Raw genomic sequence first — 20,237 nt, 5'->3', positions numbered from 1 at the left:
TTAAAATTTAATATTATTATATTACCCGACGAACCCATGCACCCTGTTTCCAAAAATGCTGTCCCCGTCCCCGTCCCCGCACCCACGTTTCCTGGCAACGTAGATTAATACACATTAATATTTTTATTTTCCTAAGTTTAGACTTAGGAACCCATATTGAATTTTTCCAAACGATTTCTAGGCCTTGGAGATCTCATTTGCCTTAGCCTCTCTACCAAATTTCATGGCTAGAGCACATCCGATGCTAACAAAAATCAACAAGAGGCTGGGTTATGGAAGTTATATGCTGATAGTCTTAAAAGAGAGCATGTCAAGTTGAGAGGAAATGATTCTTTGACATGGTTAAAAAACAAGTCATTAGGAGTTTATACTGCTAGATAGGGGTATAAGTTTTTATTTGAACCAAATCATCGGGTGGTGGAGGCTTATCTGGAAGTTCAGAGCCACAAAGACGATTTAAATTTTTCTCTGGCTGAATTAGAAGATTAGGCCCGGACATGGGAAGTTTTGCAGAGGAAAAATAGACAGGGCCCTGGGATCTGTTTGTTATGTAAAACCAAGGATGAAGCCATTTCTCACTTGATAATAAATTGTCCGCCCAACAAATCTGAAGAGAGACAGATCAGTTTACAGGTAGTGCTAATGTGCGGAATGGTGCTTCTGTGGAGGAGCAGCTGAGGCTCTTTCTCAATAAGAAAAAGGTAAAGGAATTCAGGTTAATACCATGTTTGACTCTATGGAAATGTACCTTGCAAGGAACTCCCAGATATTTGAGGACAACCATATTCCTTCTTTCCAGGTTTTCTCTTGAGTTAAATCTCTGATGTCTCATTCTAAGATGACTGTCGAACATGAAGTTTCTTGACAATTGGGTGATTTGTCAAATTCAAAGCAGGTCTAGGGGTTGGACCTAATAATTATACTGAGTTTATGGCCTTGAGATTTCTCCTGAAGTGTGATCTGGATAGGGATACAAACATGTGCAGATTTTTGGTGATTTATTACTTGTCATTAACTAGATGCTATGAAAGCTGCAGGTTCAGAATTTTCAGGGCTTTAGCTGACCAGCTGAAAGTGATAGCAGCTTTCTTTGACAGCAATTCTTACATGCATGTTTATAGGGAATTGAATGTGGAAGCAGAGACACTGTGAAGCGAAGCACAATCTCCAACAAAAGGTGTTATATCTGTGGATAAATATAGGAATAGAGTGCCTGTCTCTGCAGTTTCCAATTTCTGAAGAAGATCAAGTTCTGCTACTTGGGATCCGTTGTTGATTATCTGTTTTTTGTGATTATTTAGTGATTTTTGTTCCTAACTGTCGTAAGGATTTCTTTTATTGGATGAGTAAGCATCACGGATGCAAAACGTGGCTGTTGGACACCTAATCCTAAATGGGTTAGTGTGGAAACCGAATAGACCAAAGCAGTCCAAGAGACCTTGGGATCTGAAACCCAAGAGTCAGATATTTGTACTATAAATGTATATCTGATGTTAATAAAAATGTACTGAATGATTTATCTTTCATATTGTCTTTACTGTTCATGTGTGTTTAACATGGTATCAGAGCAGGCGATTGCTGGTCCTGCTCCAATCTGAGCCACTTGTTTTGTGGTCTCTATATATATGTCAGTTCTGCCTTTCTCTAATCAGGATGCCTCAGCCTGATCTACAACCTCAGTATCAATGCCACCAATGACAATAGAAGTGGACCTAATGGAAGCACGAGTTTGTCAACCTGCATAACTAGTGCCTTCCATTGGTTCTTTGCCTTTCCTTGATGCCGCTATTGATCCTAGTTCTGATGCCACCACATAATCTGCATCATCCCCCACTAAAGCCATGTCGATATCAAAATCAGCCTCAAACACAGGTTCTTCAGTCTCCTCCACCCATTCTGATGTTGGATCAATATCGTCCAACACAATGGGATCTAGATCAGGAGTTTTTCTCATCATTTGGAGCTCCGATTGCATTTATTGTTTACCCCCAAACCATGAAATCCTGAAAACCATTAAGTCTGTTGAATTTTGAGTGAAATCTAAAATTCTAGTTTCTCCATATGAAATCCAATGAGGTCGAAACCACTCTCAAACATCCTGAGTCATTTCATAGTAATGTTAAAAATTTAAGTTAAAGGATGAAAATGAAAATTAAAGGAAATGTCACTTTTACTTTAAGAATTTAACATTACCATTAATTGCCAACATTGTTAGGGTTGAAACACCCTTAGTTTCCCCCCAAAACCCCTGAAACACAGTGAAAAATATGCTTTTTTAACTTTACGGTGGGCGTGCCTAAAACCGGCCGGTTTTCACCAGTTAGGGCAAAAAGATGGCGAAATGGCCTTTCCAACCGGGTTTTTTGGCCGGTTTAGACCGGCGGCCTTGCTAACCGGCTGGTTAGACCGGTAACCGGTTTTTAAAAACGGTTTTGAAAACACTGGCGTCAGCCTATACAACCCTTTGCATCCTCTGTGCTGCCTCCCTCAGCCCTTCTTGGGCCTGCACTGTCTCTCCCAGCGCTTCACTGCCTCTCTGTTATGTATTCTTCAGCCTTGGATGCAAATCCCTTGTTGAACTGCCCCTCGCTACAATTGATCAGTAGCTCGATTTCCTCAGCAAACCTCGCCCCAGGAAATCGAATTCTTGATCTCTCTTGGTGTGTCTCCAACTGACCCTCAAGCCTCCTCTTATACTTTTCCTGTTGACGATTCAACGGCTGAGATTAAGTCCCTAATCAATAGCTAAGATTAGAATTGGCTTGATCCTTGTCACTTAGAACTTTCTCACCCATATTATATTAATACCTATGTTGCATGGGTACCCGCACCCGAGGGTGGGGTTCTCGAACCTGTCCCGGGTTCCCGCACCCAAGTACCGGATTCGGGTATGGGTTCTTCCCAGACGAACCTAGAAGAACCGGGTTCTTCAAAAAAAAAAATTGGGTTCTTTTCCTTTAACGGGTTCTTGGGTTCTTCGGGTTCTTCGGGTTGGGTTCTTTGGGTTCTTCGGGTTCTTTGGGTTCTTCATAAAAAAAACTATATTAAAAATTTAATTTTCAAATAATTTTTTTTATTGAAATTTAAAAAATAACTTATAACAAAGGTAAAAAACTTTAAAAACCCTAAATCTTTAAGACTTTAACTCTTTATGAACGCACACAAGCAATATCTGATACATGATTACTGATTTCATTTAACTTTTAAGTTTTTCCATTTGGTTGAGGCTTGAGCCGTCTCCGTTTACCATTTCCGGCGGCGTGGGCAGCTTCAGTAGCAGTGGGCAGCTTCAGCGACAGTGGACAGAGCAACTTCAACGGCAGTGGTATTTACAAGTTTTTGTTTTCAGTTTTATTATTCCATGAAAAAGTTTCACAAGACCCGCGTGTGAAAAATATAGGTGCATTATATTACACATTTGAACAGTGAACATCCACAGGGGCTCAACTACATTAAGCAGAATTGCCGGAATGAATGTCACAATTTCTTTCTGTTTCGGACTGTCTGCAACATGAGCCACAACTGTCAGTCCACTTTTATACACTCAATTTGCCTCCTACAGCTGCGGCATAGTCCCTCCTCCTTCTTGTTGTCAAACGCTGAGTTGTAGGGCTTGATTCATGCCACTGTTTACACAAAACAGCTCACTGTTCACTAAGGAACAGACCTCGGCCTCCCTATGCAGACTCTTGTACCCAACCGAAGCCCTGAACAGAGATGACAACGCCACAAACTTACCTCTACTCAGCCCAGACTTGTTAAATTTTTAATTTTTTATACTATATACTATAATATGAGAAATATACGTTTCAGTTCTTTTAACCCGAAATAGTTGCAATTAGATTAACAAAGCGCAGAAAATCTTCATCATTTTTTGCATTAATGAATGGCATTACATAAATGCATTCATACACTGAATATAGCTCTGTGCTATTCTTTACAATATAAACCGTTCAGTGAGAATGTATTTCAAAATTTCAACTCAATCATCTACACAACATTCAAGCCAGTTCATTATCTACCCTCTAACAATGGTGTTGCTTGCCCTTGCAATGTAATTTCACCATGGATCAACAAAATCCAATTAAATGGTTCAGAATTTGTTCAGGAAAAACAGTTCATAGTATATATATTTTAATTTTTGAAAAAATTGAATCATTACATTTGTCATTAACATATAAATTCTGTGGTTTTTTTTTAGGCTTGTGGCTACATTAAAGTATAAATTATGGCTGCTGGCAGCATATATTTCACTGCTGTCCCACGTTTCCTGGCAACATAGATTAATACACATTAATATTTTTATTTTCCTAAGTTTAGACTTAGGAACCCATATTGAATTTTTCCAAACGATTTATGGGCCTTGGAGATCTCATTTGCCTTAGCCTCTCCACCAAATTTCATGGCTAGAGCACATCCGATGCTAACGAAAATCAACAAGAGGCTGGGTTATGGAAGTTATATGCTGATAGTCTTAAAAGAGAGCATGTCAAGTTGAGAGGAAATGATTCTTTGACATGGTTAAAAAACAAGTCATTAGGAGTTTATACTGCTAGATAGGGATATAAGTTTTTATTTGAACCAAATCATCGGGTGGTGGAGGCTTATCTGGAAGTTCAGAGCCACAAAGACGATTTAAATTTTTCTCTGGCTGAATTAGAAGATTAGGCCCGGACATGGGAAGTTTTGCAGAGGAAAAATAGACAGGGCCCTGGGATCTGTTTGTTATGTAAAACCAAGGATGAAGCCATTCCTCACTTGATAATAAATTGTCCGCCCAACAAATCTGGAGAGAGACAGATCAGTTTACAGGTAGTGCTAATGTGCGGAATGGTGCTTCTGTGGAGGAGCAGCTGAGGCTCTTTCTCAATAAGAAAAAGGTAAAGGAATTCAGGTTATTACCATGTTTGACTCTATGGAAATGTACCTTGCAAGGAACTCTCAGATATTTGAGGACAACCATATTCCTTCTTTCCAGGTTTTCTCGAGTTAAATCTCTGATGTCTCATTCTAAAATGACTGTCAAACATGAAGTTTCTTGACAATTGGGTGATTTGTGTATTGATGGAGCCAGGTAGGGGACAAGTAACTCTAGCAGTGCCAGTGGTAATCTACATATTTCACATGTGCACAATGTCAACTTCAAAGCAGGTCTAGGGGCTGGACCTAATAATTATACTGAGTTTATGGCCTTGAGATTTCTCCTGAAGTGTGACCTGGATAGGGATACAAACATGTGCAGATTTTTGGTGATTTATTACTTGTCATTAACTAGATGCTATGAAAGCTGCAGGTTCAGAATTTTCAGGGCTTTAGCTGACCAGCTGAAAGTGATAGCAGCTTTCTTTGACAGCAATTCTTACATGCATGTTTATAGGGAATTGAATGTGGAAGCAGAGACACTGTGAAGGGAAGCACAATCTCCAACAGAAGGTGTTATATCTGTGGATAAATATAGGGATAGAGTGCCTGTCTCTGCAGTTTCCAATTTCTGAAGAAGATCAAGTTCTGCTGCTTGGGATCCGTTGTTGAGTATCTGTTTTTTGTGATTATTTAGTGATTTTTGTTCCTAACTGTCGTAAGGATTTCTTTTATTGGATGAGTAAGCATCACGGATGCAAAACGTGGCAATCTTTTTGATGTAATATTAGAAATTTAACTTCATCGTCAGTTTTCATGGACTTTGAATAATATTGGGACATTGATACTGATGCTTTTGTTTGCTAGGATTTAAAGATCCTATATACTGAACTTTGGGACTTTGAGTCCAGTTTTGGCATTTTGTAATAGTGTGGGAAGCCTCTGAAAAATGTAATTTCCATTCTCTTGGCGAATAGAGATCGTAGTTTTTTGCTTTGGAAAAAAAAGGTTTGCAAGCCAAGTGACATCTACAATCCTCCATGGCAAGGAATCAAACATACACTTGAGATTTCATACGGATTGAGTTAATGGAATGGTGTATATTGGGATGTTGGTCGATAAGTACAACGTATTGTAGAGAGTTTAGATGAAAGTTGCTTGATAATGGCCAATGCGTTGCCAAGTTATTAGTAAAGGTTAAGGTCATAGATGTTTTAAATAAAGTTTGCAAGTTGTTCAACTTGTGCTCTGTTACCCCTCAAAATGCAGAGCCATTTTGAGATCTTCATGGGTAGAATTGCATGCACTAAAAAGCTGCATCTTCACTCGGATTTTCGGACATGTTGTGTGGCAGCATTATTACTACCAGTGAAGGTCACTTGCTTAGTGGAAGTACAAGCAGCAGTGAACAGAAAAATGGGACGAGCTTCTTGGATAAATCATTAACCTAGATGTTTCCAACAGTCTTAGGCACCGGGTTAGATTGTTTCAACGCAATATTTAGAGGAACCAAATATCCCAGATTTCCACCTATATCGATCACCAATGCGATTGAGTGATGAAATTTAGAAAAGTAAAAGTCGTTGTTGTAGGTTTGCTGGTACATTAGACTAAATGATGAATAAACCGTAAAAATGTTTGCATTCTTGGAAGTAAGGGGTGCGACTGACAAATCATTTCTATCTGCTGTCTGTAGCTTACTTTATATGCTACAAGTCCAAGGGGGCAATTTCCAGATTTCTCATACAGCAAAGATATACAGTTGTACTAATCTAATAAACCAGGGGTCACTGTTCGCAGAGGAGTTTCTAGCCCTTTACACTTCATGCCTCAGATATGCTACAATCCACAGTATTGCAACCTATTTTTCGTTATCAGCGAAAAGGGATTGCGAAAAGGGTGTTGGTTCAAGCATACCAATGCAAAGTTCGATGACCGTATGCCCTAGTGGTTGAGATTGCACAAATGCTAACCTTTTACGTGATAGGTTTCCATCCTGTCCTATGTTCTCCAAGTATGAAGGCTCTTTTTACAAATAATCAGTTGGGAAGGTTATTCCAAAAATCTCGGACATCAACTATAAAGCTCCGAATTATGCAAGTTGTTGAGGTGATTAAAGTGGAGGGCGACCCATTAGGATTTGAAAGCAGGGGTCGTGTGCATCTTTGAACCCCGGCTATCCAAGGCACGCAGGTTTTCATCGTTTCTCAGCTCTATTGCTTCGTTTCTGCTTGGTTTCACAGTGCTTTAGTCACGTTCTGTGGTATCTTTGCAGTCCAATGCACAAAAAAAAAAATTACAATATTAAAGTGTTTAATCCCACTCATAATCATCAACCAAAAGCATACATAAAGGCCAATATTTCTTGGAGACCTAAAATGCTTATTGCTCAGTTAAGGACTAATTCTCATCAACTACGTTGTGAAACAGGGCACTGGAAAAGGGCAAAGGAAGTGTGAGAGGAAAGGGCATGCATTTTTTGTTCTTCCATAAAAGTGGAAACAGAAAAACATTTTGTTTTAGAATGTGAGGCCTTCAAAGACAACAGGGAAAGTTATGCAGATATGTTGGTTGGCAACTAGCTCTCTTGGGATAATCTATTTAGCCAGGGGTTTGTCGAGAAGCTGGGAGCATTTATTGTGAAGCTTCACAGAAAAAGGGCCGAATACATCAAGCTAATGAAGAAGCAATCTGTCCCATAGGCTATCTTTAGCCTCGTGGACGTTAAAATTATTTCTTTTTTTCTTTCTTTCTATATTCAACAACACACAACGACATAATTTCTTTTTTTCTTTCTTTCTATATTCAACAACACACAACGACTTGTATAGTCAGCTTATGCCTTGATTTCTTTCTCCCATCTCAAAAGGATTTCACTCTTTGTACACACCCCTGTTCGCATACTCATTTAAATTAATTTTTATGATTAACGTTTTAATGACACTCCGGTTTTAAAGTTGGTCAGATTAGCAAGGCTTAATCTTAAGAGGATCGAGAAGAATTGATTCTGTGACTTCTCGATCAACAAAGTACTTAACCACGGGGACTCGACTAATTAACCTAACCTCCTAACCTTAGGCATACTCATTTAAATTAATTCCCCCTGCTTTGGGGGCACGAGAGTCTGGCTTTGCTAAAATCATAGGATCTTAGTATATCGATGTACTCTTGGTGTTATAGTGGCAGCTACGACGATTGATCTGAGTCTCCCATAGATTAGCACTAGCAGTTACCGATTCACCACGTGGTTAAAAACATTTAATTATTTATATTTTTTAATAAAAATATATTTGCTAAATAAAATAATTATAACATATTTTTTTTAAGTTTAAAAAAATTCATGTTCATTAAAAATTGAAATCACATAACTTACGTGCAACTTTGTCTAGTGACAACTAAATCATATTTTAATATTAATTAATTATTTTGTAACAACTAAATCATATTTTAGTATTAATTAATTAAAAATAATTAATTGAAATCAAATTTTAAATTATTTTTTATTAAAAATACTATATTTTTAAAATATATAATTGTTTTTTATTAAAATAATACATTATATAAATATATATTTTTTTAAATAAATTTTAAAATGAAATTGGATAATTTTATTGTTTAAACTAAATTTTAATAGTTTTATCTTTCAGTTTCTGAAATTAGATAATTTTATTGTTTACATTGCAATTAGATAAAATAACTTTATCTTTAAATAATTTTTAACTTTATCTTTAAAGTAATTTTTAACTCTTCCTTAATTAACAAATTTAACTCAAAATCAAATTTATAACTCTCCTTTCTATATCGACGATTCCTTGCGTAGTACGAAGGACATCGTCTCTAACACGTGTACCTGAAAATGATTTTAGTCTAGCACATTCTTGCATGCTATAGTTAAAAGGTAAATAGATCCGACTTAATAATTAATAAATATTAATTAAATTATTCAGTAATTTTTTTATTAATATCTATATTATTTAATATAAAATAAAATTAGTTATTTTTATATAAAGAAAAGTTTTGTTTTATATATTGGAATTTTTATTAAATTTCATTTTTTTATTATTATTTATTTTATCTATTATTTGTTAGATTATAATGTAGTTGAAGAAATTGTGATGTATGGTTATTTTTAAGTTGTAAAAATTATTTTAAAATTGTGTTTATTAATTATTTAAAATAGTTAGTAGTTTAAAAAATTATAATTTTAGGGTATTTAAGTGATCAAAATTACTTTAGGAATGTATCTTAAACTTTAGGAAAGTATCTCTGTTTGAGTGGCATCAACCCTTAGATTTTTTTGAGTGGCATTAACCCTTAACATGGCTAGATTTTTTAGTGTCTCTTCCCAAGTATAAAGAGTTTAGAATTTGAATCATCTTACAAGAAAATTCTCAAAATTAGTGGCTTTTCCTCCCAAGTATAAAGACTTTAGAATCTTGATCACTTTACAAGAAAATCCTCAAAATTAGTGGCTTTTCTTGTAAAGTTCCTTACATAGTTAGATTTTTTTGGTGTCTCCTTCAACTTATTGAAAGTTTACAACCTTAACCACTCTACAACAAAACCCCTAATAACACCTTGAATTTTGTTGAAAAATAAAAAACTTCTTACTTTTCACCACTAAATCTAACCTTTTTAAATTAGTCTTTTTATTATTATAATAAAATATTAAAATATATTTCAAAACCTTTCAACTCTCTTACAAACTCAAAATTAATAAATCTCACTTACAATAATATAATATAATTTTTTTTAAATACTCCCAATAAAAAAATATAAAACTAAAGAAAATTACATGAAAAACAAATTAATAATACAAATAATAAAATCAAATTTAATAACATTATTTAATTCTAATATTAAAAATATATATGAATGATTATTTAACTTTTTACTGAGCATAATAAAAAAAATAAAAAAAATTAAGCATGTACCCATTTCTGAGGTAATCCACTCAGCACTGAGGATGAAATGAACAAAAATCTAATATTCATAATAAATATCTACAACTAAATATTTAATAGCCTGCTTCCATAGTCACTAGGTATAAACCATTCCATCACAGTTATTTTGAAATAAATCATAATCTACTTAGATTTAAATGAGAGATAAAATGATATGAACTTGAAAAAATGGTATTCCATGTTCGAAGACAAAAAGAGTTTGTAATGTGATTTTTATCGAAAGATTTTGTTTAATTTATTATGGATCACAAAAACTTGAATACAAAAATGGTATTCCATTAACAATGAAAACTCACAAGAACTTCAAGTGTGTGCTTCTCGTCAAGAACAGTATCCCGCCGATTTCGATGCTGGAAAACACTAACAAAAGCACTTTTGTGCGGCCAGCAACAATATCTGTTTCAACCAAGAAAATCATTATTCTTTCTCCATGTGGAAGATCATTTAAGAAATAAATCTTAAGATAAAAAAGGAAGTTCACCATTTTGAAATTGGGGTTTCCGCAATCTCAGAAAACAATTGTGACTCTCCTTTCTTCTGCCTGAACCAAAATAAGCATATACGGAAGATGAAAAACTTCAAATCCACAAGTATTTTTATCAAAGGATTCTTCATAAAACTGATCTGAATTTTGTTAATAACGCCTTCTCTTTCTTCAAATCAGATTTAGATGATTAAAATCCATAACAAATTCAGCGAGGCCATAATACCATATTCTTTGTTAAAATTCAGTTACATAAGATCCATTGACACCAAATCAAAACCTAATTATCTGTGAAATTCGATATCAAATGAAAGGGATGTTCGTACTTACTTATCCATTGCAGACTGCAAATTAATTTGTGGCTTCCCGATCGAGTCTCTTCTCTTCCTCTTTTCTTCATCCAGAATTAACCCTAATTAACAGGCTGACACAGACTCATATCCACAAAACAACACAAAAATAACCAAACGATTACAATACCACATGGTCAAAACACCCATACGTTTAAAAACAAAACGAAAACCACCTTTAACGTCAGAACCAGAGAATATAGACTCACTGAACAAGCTCACACACAGGCATACCGACATAACAGAAAATTAATCAGCTGATTACAATACCATACAGACCACCCCAAACACAGAAAATACAGAACAAAAACCACATTTAACACCAGAACCAGAGAAGATAGACTAACTGACTATCAGATGAAGGCCCAGAAGAATTAGAGAATAATGATGGAATGTTAGAGAAAACATATGTATATATAAATCTCTAGGCCAAATCATCTCCTAGCCGTTAGAATCAACCTCCTGCTTTTCATGTTATAAAAAAAGCAATGTTTGAATTTCTTTCTCTCCCGGCTAAATAAAGCCGGCCACTAAGCTTTGGCTCCCATTGATCTAACGGTCATTTACTACGGAGTTGTTTTTGGTGTGATTTTTTAGATTTTTTTGTAAAAATTTAACAGAAAAAATTAAGGTGAAATATTGATTTGTATTATTTAAATTGGTTTTTTTTGTTACATATGAGTTTAACACTTTGAAAAATCTTTAAAGCACTTCTTCAAATATACAGAAATTATCTATCAGACTTATGATTTCAATAGATTCATACCTAATTTAAAAAAATTAAACAAAAAAATACAATTAAAAAACTTCCAAAATCTCCTACTAAAAACTAAAAAACAATTAACAGTGAACATCTCCACTCAAAGCAAATCGCAATCCACGTGCGATGTTCCACGTCACACCACAGACTATGATAATCATGACTAAACGGTTGTATTTGTGGGAAAGGTATTGACGTGTCGTTTCTTCATCACACCGCTCATAATTTTGAAAATACATGACCGTGCTATTATATAAAATCTTTCATCGACTTTTAAATTCATAAAATGTCTTTTATTGGAGTGTCCTAGTTGTTTGCCAAATTCATTTAAAAAAAATATTATAGTTGTAAACTTGTTGGCATATTATGTACAGTTGTTTTCTTTGTCCTTTTTATAAAAAACCAAATTCTATTGTTTTTAAATATATTATGTTTATTTTTAAACAAAAATGCGAAATAATAATTTTATTTAATTAATCATATATAATATTTAAAATTTTTAAATATTCATATATAATATTGAAATTTAAAAAAATATTTTATACTATTATTATATTATTTTATATTTAATACATATAAATTTAATTTTTTAAATTACTTAGTTTATTATATATATATATATATATATATATATATATATATTCAGGTTAACATTTATTTGGATTTGAATTAATATTTTGAATCAATAAATTATTAGAAAGAGTACACTTATTCATTATCTTTATGGATATTAATATTTTATTTTAATTTTATAATAAGGTTTTGCTATTTTTGTAAGAATACTAACATTGAGGATGAAAATCACTTCTTCTTAGAGTGCCTCATGTACAACCACATTAGATCTCAGTTTCAAAATCTTTGTGCAATACTCACCTTCCTAGCCTTTTATGTTGTCAAAATTATAGTGAGCTCGGGAGGCTTCTCTCCAAATTTTTTGAGCATAGGAATAAAATCTTAAATCAAACCAAATAATTTGTTTCTTTAGGTCCGATAGACCAAAATTTGGTCTTAGTGGACGTTAACCATCATCATCATATATTAATTCTATTTTTTAAAAATTAATATATTATTAATTTCTAATAATAATTTAATACACATATAAATAATTTGTCTAACTAACTTGCAATTTAAAAAATGACAATTATTTCGAAATATTTAAGTCTTACCCCAATATTTAATAGGGTTATAATTAACTTAACTTTAACAATTTTAGAAAACAAAATTTTCAAAAATTATATATATATATATATATATATATATATATATATAATATTAAGAAATAATTAATTTCTAAATCAGTAATATTATATTTTAAATCAATTATCCAATATAACTTCATATTAAATTAAATCATATAAAAATATGTAATAAAAATAATATTTATAAAATTAAAAATTATATATTATGCGATTTAAAAATAATATATTATGCCATTTAAAAATAATATTAATAATTTATATTTTAAACCAATTATCCCATATAAATTCATATTAAATTAACTCATATAAAAAAATTAATAAAAAGTAATATTAAAAATTATATATGATGCCATTGAAAATTAATATTTATAAAATTAAAAAATATATATGATGATATTAAATAGTAAATTTTAAATACAATAAATTTTAATAATTTAAGATTTAATAATTAAAAATAATTTATATTTAAAATGGTTTTTTTTTAATCCTAACTTTTTTAAGGTTAGGCAATGTTTTATATTATGATTAATAAGAGACATAGAATCAATCCTCTCTATATTGATTTACTATTAGAAATTAGATCAATAACATATAAGTAGTGTTTTTCTCCATATTAGCGAGATATATGATATTCCATGTTCAATAGTGGTAAAAACTCTAAGAATATTTGAACTAAAACAAGAAAATTGAAACTCAGCATGTATAATATTTTTGTATAGACTAACTTGCTAAATAGTAGAGTGGTTATTTCTGAAACAAAAAACATATGCTAACAAGATTAATATTTTAGGTTGACAAAAAAATCCACATAACTGGTAGGAAGAACTTCAGTGTTTTCGAAATTGGAGAATTCCATATCAATTATATGGAATTCTAATAATAATTTATTATTGTTAGAACTAATTCTTCAAATTAATTATTTTTATTAGAATTAAAATTTATTATTATTAAAAAAATATTTTTTAAAATTAATATATTATTAATTTCTAATAATAATTTAACACAGAGACACACATATTGCACCTAAATCTTGTCACTATTCAATTAATTACACATAATGCTTTTATATTCAGGGAATTAGAACACACGTATAAAAAATTTGTGTAACTAACTTGAAATTTAAGAAATGACAATTATTTAGAGATATTTAAGTCTTATACCAATTTTAATATGGTTATAGTGAATTTAACTTTAAAAGTTTTAGAAAACAAAATCTTTAAAAATTAATAATACTAAAAATATTTATATATTTAATAATAATAATATTATTATTATATTAATAAAATTTATTAACCCCGGATGCGGGTGACACGACAGCGGAGATGGCGGTGCCACATGGTCACCATGGGCAGCCCCAAGCATAAGACTCGCATTTACTGCGATCCGCCGCCATGGAGCTCAAGCGTGGGTGCAGGGGCGATAAGGGACGGCAACTCATTGCTCTGTTCGGGCTTCAATCGCGCATTCAGAGTGCAGTTATGGCTTGTGGTGTTCGAGGAAGAGCAGAGGGGCATAAGAATGGTGAGGCATTGGAATGCAATGTGTTGGGTCGAGTTCAGATTTCGAGAGTGGGCTTATGGTCGACGGCTCACAGTGCTGGAGCTCACGTCGCCCCTTTGGCAATTAATAGTGGTTTCAGGTCTGAGAGGGTGGTTTCAGGTCTCAATTTCTCTGACTCCTCTTATCCTGCTCTGTTTCGTTTTCCTGCTAACAGTGGAAACATGGTCAGGCCCCGACAGCGCCTCCTCAGCCGTCGAGGCACTAGCAGAGGAGGGTCCTCTCGCCCCTCAGTGGCAACTCCCCCCTCCCGCTGCTGTAGATGTCTATGCCACCAAGTTGCAGAGGCTAATCCCATCCAGTCGAGCCACTTCCTGGACTCCAACAATCCAGACCCGGATTCGACTTCGCTACCTGCGTTTGGAACCGCAGTCTTCTCCTTCAGCAATTCCCAGGGCAATTCTCGCATTAACGCCCATGTCTCGGTCCTTTTTCTTGAAGAACCGAAGGAAGAGGGCGAGGAACAACCCAGCACAAAGCTGCACCAAGCTGGAAGCTCTGGGGACGCTGAGGGTTTGCCAGAGGTCCGCCCAGAGCACGCTGACATTCCACCTTCGACTCAGGCAGCACCTCCGCCAGAGAAGGACAAAGCCGCATGGGACCCTCTCCCGGAAGGTATGTGATGGATCATCGAGGAGGAACCGGACGAATAGTAGTCTGTTCGCTCCGGTTCTCCCCTTCAGACGCTGCGCAGGTTCTCTTATGTTTTGCCTCGTTTGCTACCATGGCCCTCTGTATACTGTGGTTGTTTCTGTTTGGTTCGAGAATTTTCATGTTCAATGTTTGTCAATGCCCATGCAAGGGCTCCATATGATAGTCTTCTTTTCCTTTTTTGTGCCCCTGCGTGGGATGTCAATTTTCGCTTTTACTGCTCCTCAACGGTTTATCGCCCCTGTGTGGGTGATCTGTCTCAGTGGTGGCGCCCCTGCGTGGGTGGTTTTTCTCAGTGGTGATACCCTTGCATGGGTGATTTGTCACAGTGGTGATGCCCCTGCGTGGGTGATTTGTCTCAGTGGTGAGGCCCCTGCGTGGGTGATTTGTCTTGATGTTGTGGCACAGGTGTGGGAGGTTTTTCTGATTACTGTCAGTCCAGAAGGCCATTCTTGGCCTCTGGCAACATGACCGCATGACTGTAATTGTTTTCCTGTTTATGTACATAATAGAATAGCATAGTCTTAACGAGAAAAAAAAAAATTTATTAAAATATTTATATATTTAAAAATAATAATAATAATAATATATTAATAAAATTTATTAGATTTATAATATTAAGAAATAATTAATTTCTAAAAAATTAACAATTTATATTTTAAACCCATTATCAATGTAAATTCATATTAAATTAAAGCATATATAAAATTATGTAATAAAAATAATATTTATAAAATAAATAAATATATATTTGCAATTTAAATGTAATTTAAAATTTTAAATAGTAAATTTAAAAATGATAAATTTTAATATTGAAAAAATAATCATTAAAAATATTTAATATTTAAAATGATGTGTCTTTCTTTAATATTATTTTTTAAAGGTTAATAAAATATATAGAATCAATTCTCCCTATATAGGCTTACCATTTAGAAACTAGACCAATAGCATATAAGTAGTGTTTTTCTCCATATTAACAGGTTATATGATATCCTACTCAATAGTGATAAAAACTCTAAGAATGTTTGAACTAAAACAAGAAAAATAAAACTCATATGATATAATGTTTTATATAGATTAGATTGCTAAATTAGTAGAGTGGATACTTCTAAAACAAAAACAAAAAAATTATGCCAAAAAATTAACATTTTAGGTTGACAGAGAATCCACGTAAATGGGGGCACAAACTTCAGTGTCCTTGAAATTGGAGAATTCCATATCAACTATTTTCCTTGTTAAGATAGATGCTTTGTCAACAGATTTTCAAAAATGTTTCTAAACTTTATCAAAACATAGAAGAATTTCCTCTTGGGTCTTTGACATCTCCACTAGAACCTTCCCATGATATATTTTAGTTTCCATACAAATCCATTGTTTGGTTCCTAATATTTCCAAATTTCTCTACCTCTCTTGGAATTGTCAATCTTTTCATGTTTAATCCAAGGTTACTTAAGGAATTTCTTGTATCATGGAGATTGCTTATAGATACTTTGGCGCTCTCGATTCTATTTCTTGTTTTTCAATGTGCTCTTAGAATGTTTTCCCATGTGTTATTTCTTATAGCAACATGTCAGGCCTTTGGACCCTAAGATCTAATTAGTAGTCCAAGGTTAACCTTGTTAAACATAAGAAGTATCTTTCCACTAGAAACATAAGAATCATGAACTGCAAACAAGTTCAAGATATTCACATGACAATTAAACATCATGATGAAGTTATACAATGTAACCAACCCTTCATTTTTTAGTTATGACCAAGGTACACTAGAATGAGCATCATTGTATGCAAAGAATGCCATAACTGATATACACTAGAATGAGCATCATTATATGCAAAGAATTCCATGGTTATGGATGTCATCGTTTCGTAGAACCAAAGAATTGATTCCTTAGAATTTGAATGTCACTCTCTCTAAAATTTGATTTTAAGCTTGATTAATAATTCTTAATCGGTAGCCTTAAATTTTATGTCTAACACCTCTTCAAATCCTATATTCAAGGGTGACAAGATAGTGCATCAATTACTTGAAGACATGAACATTGGGAATCAAGAAACTTCTCTATTGACCGAGGGACTAGAGGATGCAACTAGTCATCATATTTCCTAATCATATCTTATGTTGAGCAATATTGTAAGGATTATAGGCACTTTTATATATGAAATAATTTTAAATCTCTACCTTTTTGTACTTAGAAAATAAGAAGTTGGCCATCCTCTAATGCCAACAATTATGACTTTGTTTTTTTAGCTTAAGCTACAATTTTATATGTTATAATATCTCTTCTTCTTGTTGTTTTTATTTTAATTTTTTAATTTTAAGAGTATTTAATTCATTGAAAAATTCATAATTAAACTAAAATAGGTTTATTATATTAAAAAACATGTTGACATAAACCAAAAATGTGTATCATATTAAGAAAGAAAAAATTACATATCGATTTAGATTCATTGCTATAAATATATGAATTTAGTTCAATGTAATGTTTAAGGAAATAATAGGATCACTTTCCATCTAATCTTCAAGGATTATTAAGGAGGATGAGGAAACTCACAAGCAATATATCCATATATCTATCACTTTAAATTTTAAATAAATACATCATATATCATTTTGTATTTAATTTAATGTCATCCTAAATTTGTATAGAAAAATATATGTAAAAACATTTTCGTTTTTATTTTAGGAATTTGTTTGTATTAAAACAAAAAATACACAATTAGAACAAGAAGAATGCATTAAATTATACATAGATAAACTACCAAAATGCATTAAATTGTACATAGATAAACTACAAAAGGATTGCACATATCTTTATTTATAATATTCATGTTATATATGTGGCTAAAATATATTCTATTATTATCTTTATGGATTTTATTAATGCAAAGATAGTTTCTACGATATTAAAACTGTCATTATGTGAGGGAGGGACCCTCTTATGTGCTCTTTTGATGTTTTAATTTTTGCTTAAAATATACAGTGGATAATATATATACAAATCTAACTTTTTTCAAAGATAATGAAAGAAATTTTGTGTCTGTTTTCCGTAGAAAAAAAGATAGTTTCTACTATTACATTTATGACCACAAGTTAATATGGTGTGCTTTCTAGAAAAAAATCAACCAAGGACAATGGCTTGATATATTTTATACTTTAAGATTAATTCTCACACTCTCCCTTAATACAAACATATTAAACATTTAAAGCTTTATGGTTAATATGGGTCATGTATTTACAATCATGACAACATACACAGATTTTCACATCACCTTTTTTGTGCCTTTAAATTTGTGGTCCTTTGGAATATGTCTCCTCCTACTCATCTTCAAGAATCTTGAATTTGAATATTGCAAATGCAATTCTTAATTTTCTATAAAACAATTTGCACCGTCCTATAGATTTCATTATACAATCACCATGACATTAGATTTTTATACATGTATCAACTCATAAAAATCACCATGATTCTTGATTTTCATACATGTATCAACTAGTAACAATCACCACAATTCTAGATTTTCATACTAGTATCAACTAGTAACTAACCATACCTTTGAACCAACTACTAGCACATAGATTGAAGATTTGACAATGATATGGACGTACTTACATTTATCAAGGCACCTAGGAAATCAACCACTTATCAAGAAACCTAGGAAACCAACCATAGTTCTTTCCAATTTTCTTTGGATATACTTTGGATATAGGGTTTATCTATGTCAATCCACCACATGGGACACCTATCGCCTTGAGAAGTAATGGTGTCAAAAATTCACCATGTAACAATAATAAGCCAATGAAAAAAATTGTGGGGGAATTCTATACACATTAAGTAGACTCAGTTGAAACCATTCAATGCTAATTAATCAATTAATATATTACAAGATTAATCAAGAGACCACATGTATTATATCTTTTGGTTTGTTTGGTGTCATGGATATAATTGTTGCCATTTCCTTTATCTTCATCTTTTTTTACTTTAATTGTATCAATATAGTATTTACATACCCTACAAAAGAGATTTTGTCTAGTGTGACATAAGATATGCCATACCAAATGTAATTATAAAAAAAATCATTGATTTCAATAGACCTTTTTATGAGAACTACACCTTTTTTACCTTTTATTCACAAATAAACATTATTACTTCTCTGTGGTATTCCCCCTTAAACTCCACCCACACACACTATGGTGGAAATGATGATTCCAACTTTTACAAAACAACATTTTCTTATATGGTAAATATCATTTAAATAATGATTCACCTTTTGTGGTTGTTGGTGCTTTGGTCCCATCAAGAACACATCAATTAGTTAATAATATATTTTAGGTCAAACTATTAAGAAGAAATTATATCATTAATGACACCTCATTATTACAACTTGAACTCTCTAATGATGACACCTCATGCAGACAACTTGGACTCGCCCTAATCCATTCTACAATATTTTCTTTCTCAGACAATTACAATGAAACAACATGACAAGACAAACTTCCACATTTCATGACTACAACCTCATGCTCTCTTATATGCATGGATTAATCCATTAAGTATTTCCTATTGGCCTTTTTAACTTATGTACCCCTTACATATGTTATTTTGGTAAAATACATTTCTCATGTTCACCCTTTCCAAATGGCTCTAAATACATGCTCCCAAAGTCACCCATATAACTTAATTTGTTGGAATTTTTATTGTGGATAGATTTTATCAGGTCATGCAAAGGTGTTTAAAGGACATGCCACAATAATAAACAAAACTTATACCTACAATAAATGTATTTTTACGGGACAAAGTGTTTCCTTCACTGACTTAAGAGGCAACCATCCTTATTCTATTTTGTGAATTGACCACCAAGTTTAGTTTCTCCATATATCCACTACCATTCCATCCACTTTCTAATAGGAAACTTGCATATTGTCATTGACTAGTTTTATATATTCTCCTTATACATAATTACTTTTATGGGTAGGAAAATAGGATACTTCACCTTCCCATATCACTGACCTTAGGGATACTCGAAAATATTCTCGCTTTCATGCCACATCCAAGTTATCCATCAACAAATAGAGGATTATCGACTTGCCTCTGGGCCACTGATGATTTCACCTCTACATTAAATTCCTTAACCTTGTCAAATACCACGAAATATGTAGCATTGAATCTCCACTAATTTCATGACTTCATTGAAAGCCAATTACATGAATCCCCACCCCACTTCATGAATAGTGCAATCAACACATAAAATAACCTCAATAATATTGATCTATCACCTTTAATAGATTGGTAAGTTGTTCACTTGGTAAATAGTCGCATAATTTTCCCAAGTTCAATCACCATGCAACACACCAATGTTCACATGATCATAGCTATTACCATATGACACCATCTCTTGTTTGGCGTTTAAAAA

At 32.9% G+C, this 20,237-nt stretch overlaps 1 long non-coding RNA gene across 1 annotated transcript in view; it reads right to left on the bottom strand.

The window, feature by feature from the left end:
- Positions 1 to 11,123, bottom strand: part of LOC149230674 (uncharacterized) — a 285,560-nt gene extending 274,437 nt beyond the window's left edge. Inside the window, exons 1-3 of the long non-coding RNA XR_016247392.1 lie at positions 10,639 to 11,123; positions 10,306 to 10,365; positions 10,121 to 10,220 (exon numbers count right to left, since the gene is read on the bottom strand). This is a non-coding gene — a long non-coding RNA (uncharacterized LOC149230674). The remainder of the gene's footprint in view (positions 1 to 10,120; positions 10,221 to 10,305; positions 10,366 to 10,638) is intronic.
- Positions 11,124 to 20,237: the final 9,114 nt, after the last annotated feature.

This window comes from Pinus tabuliformis, chromosome J (assembly GCF_031772625.1).
Source record: "Pinus tabuliformis cultivar Carrire ecotype Pingquan chromosome J, CPIR1, whole genome shotgun sequence".
Taxonomy (NCBI): domain Eukaryota; kingdom Viridiplantae; phylum Streptophyta; class Pinopsida; order Pinales; family Pinaceae; genus Pinus; species Pinus tabuliformis.
Note: the sequence above shows the minus strand (reverse complement) of the source record. Positions and strands in the feature narration are given on the sequence as shown.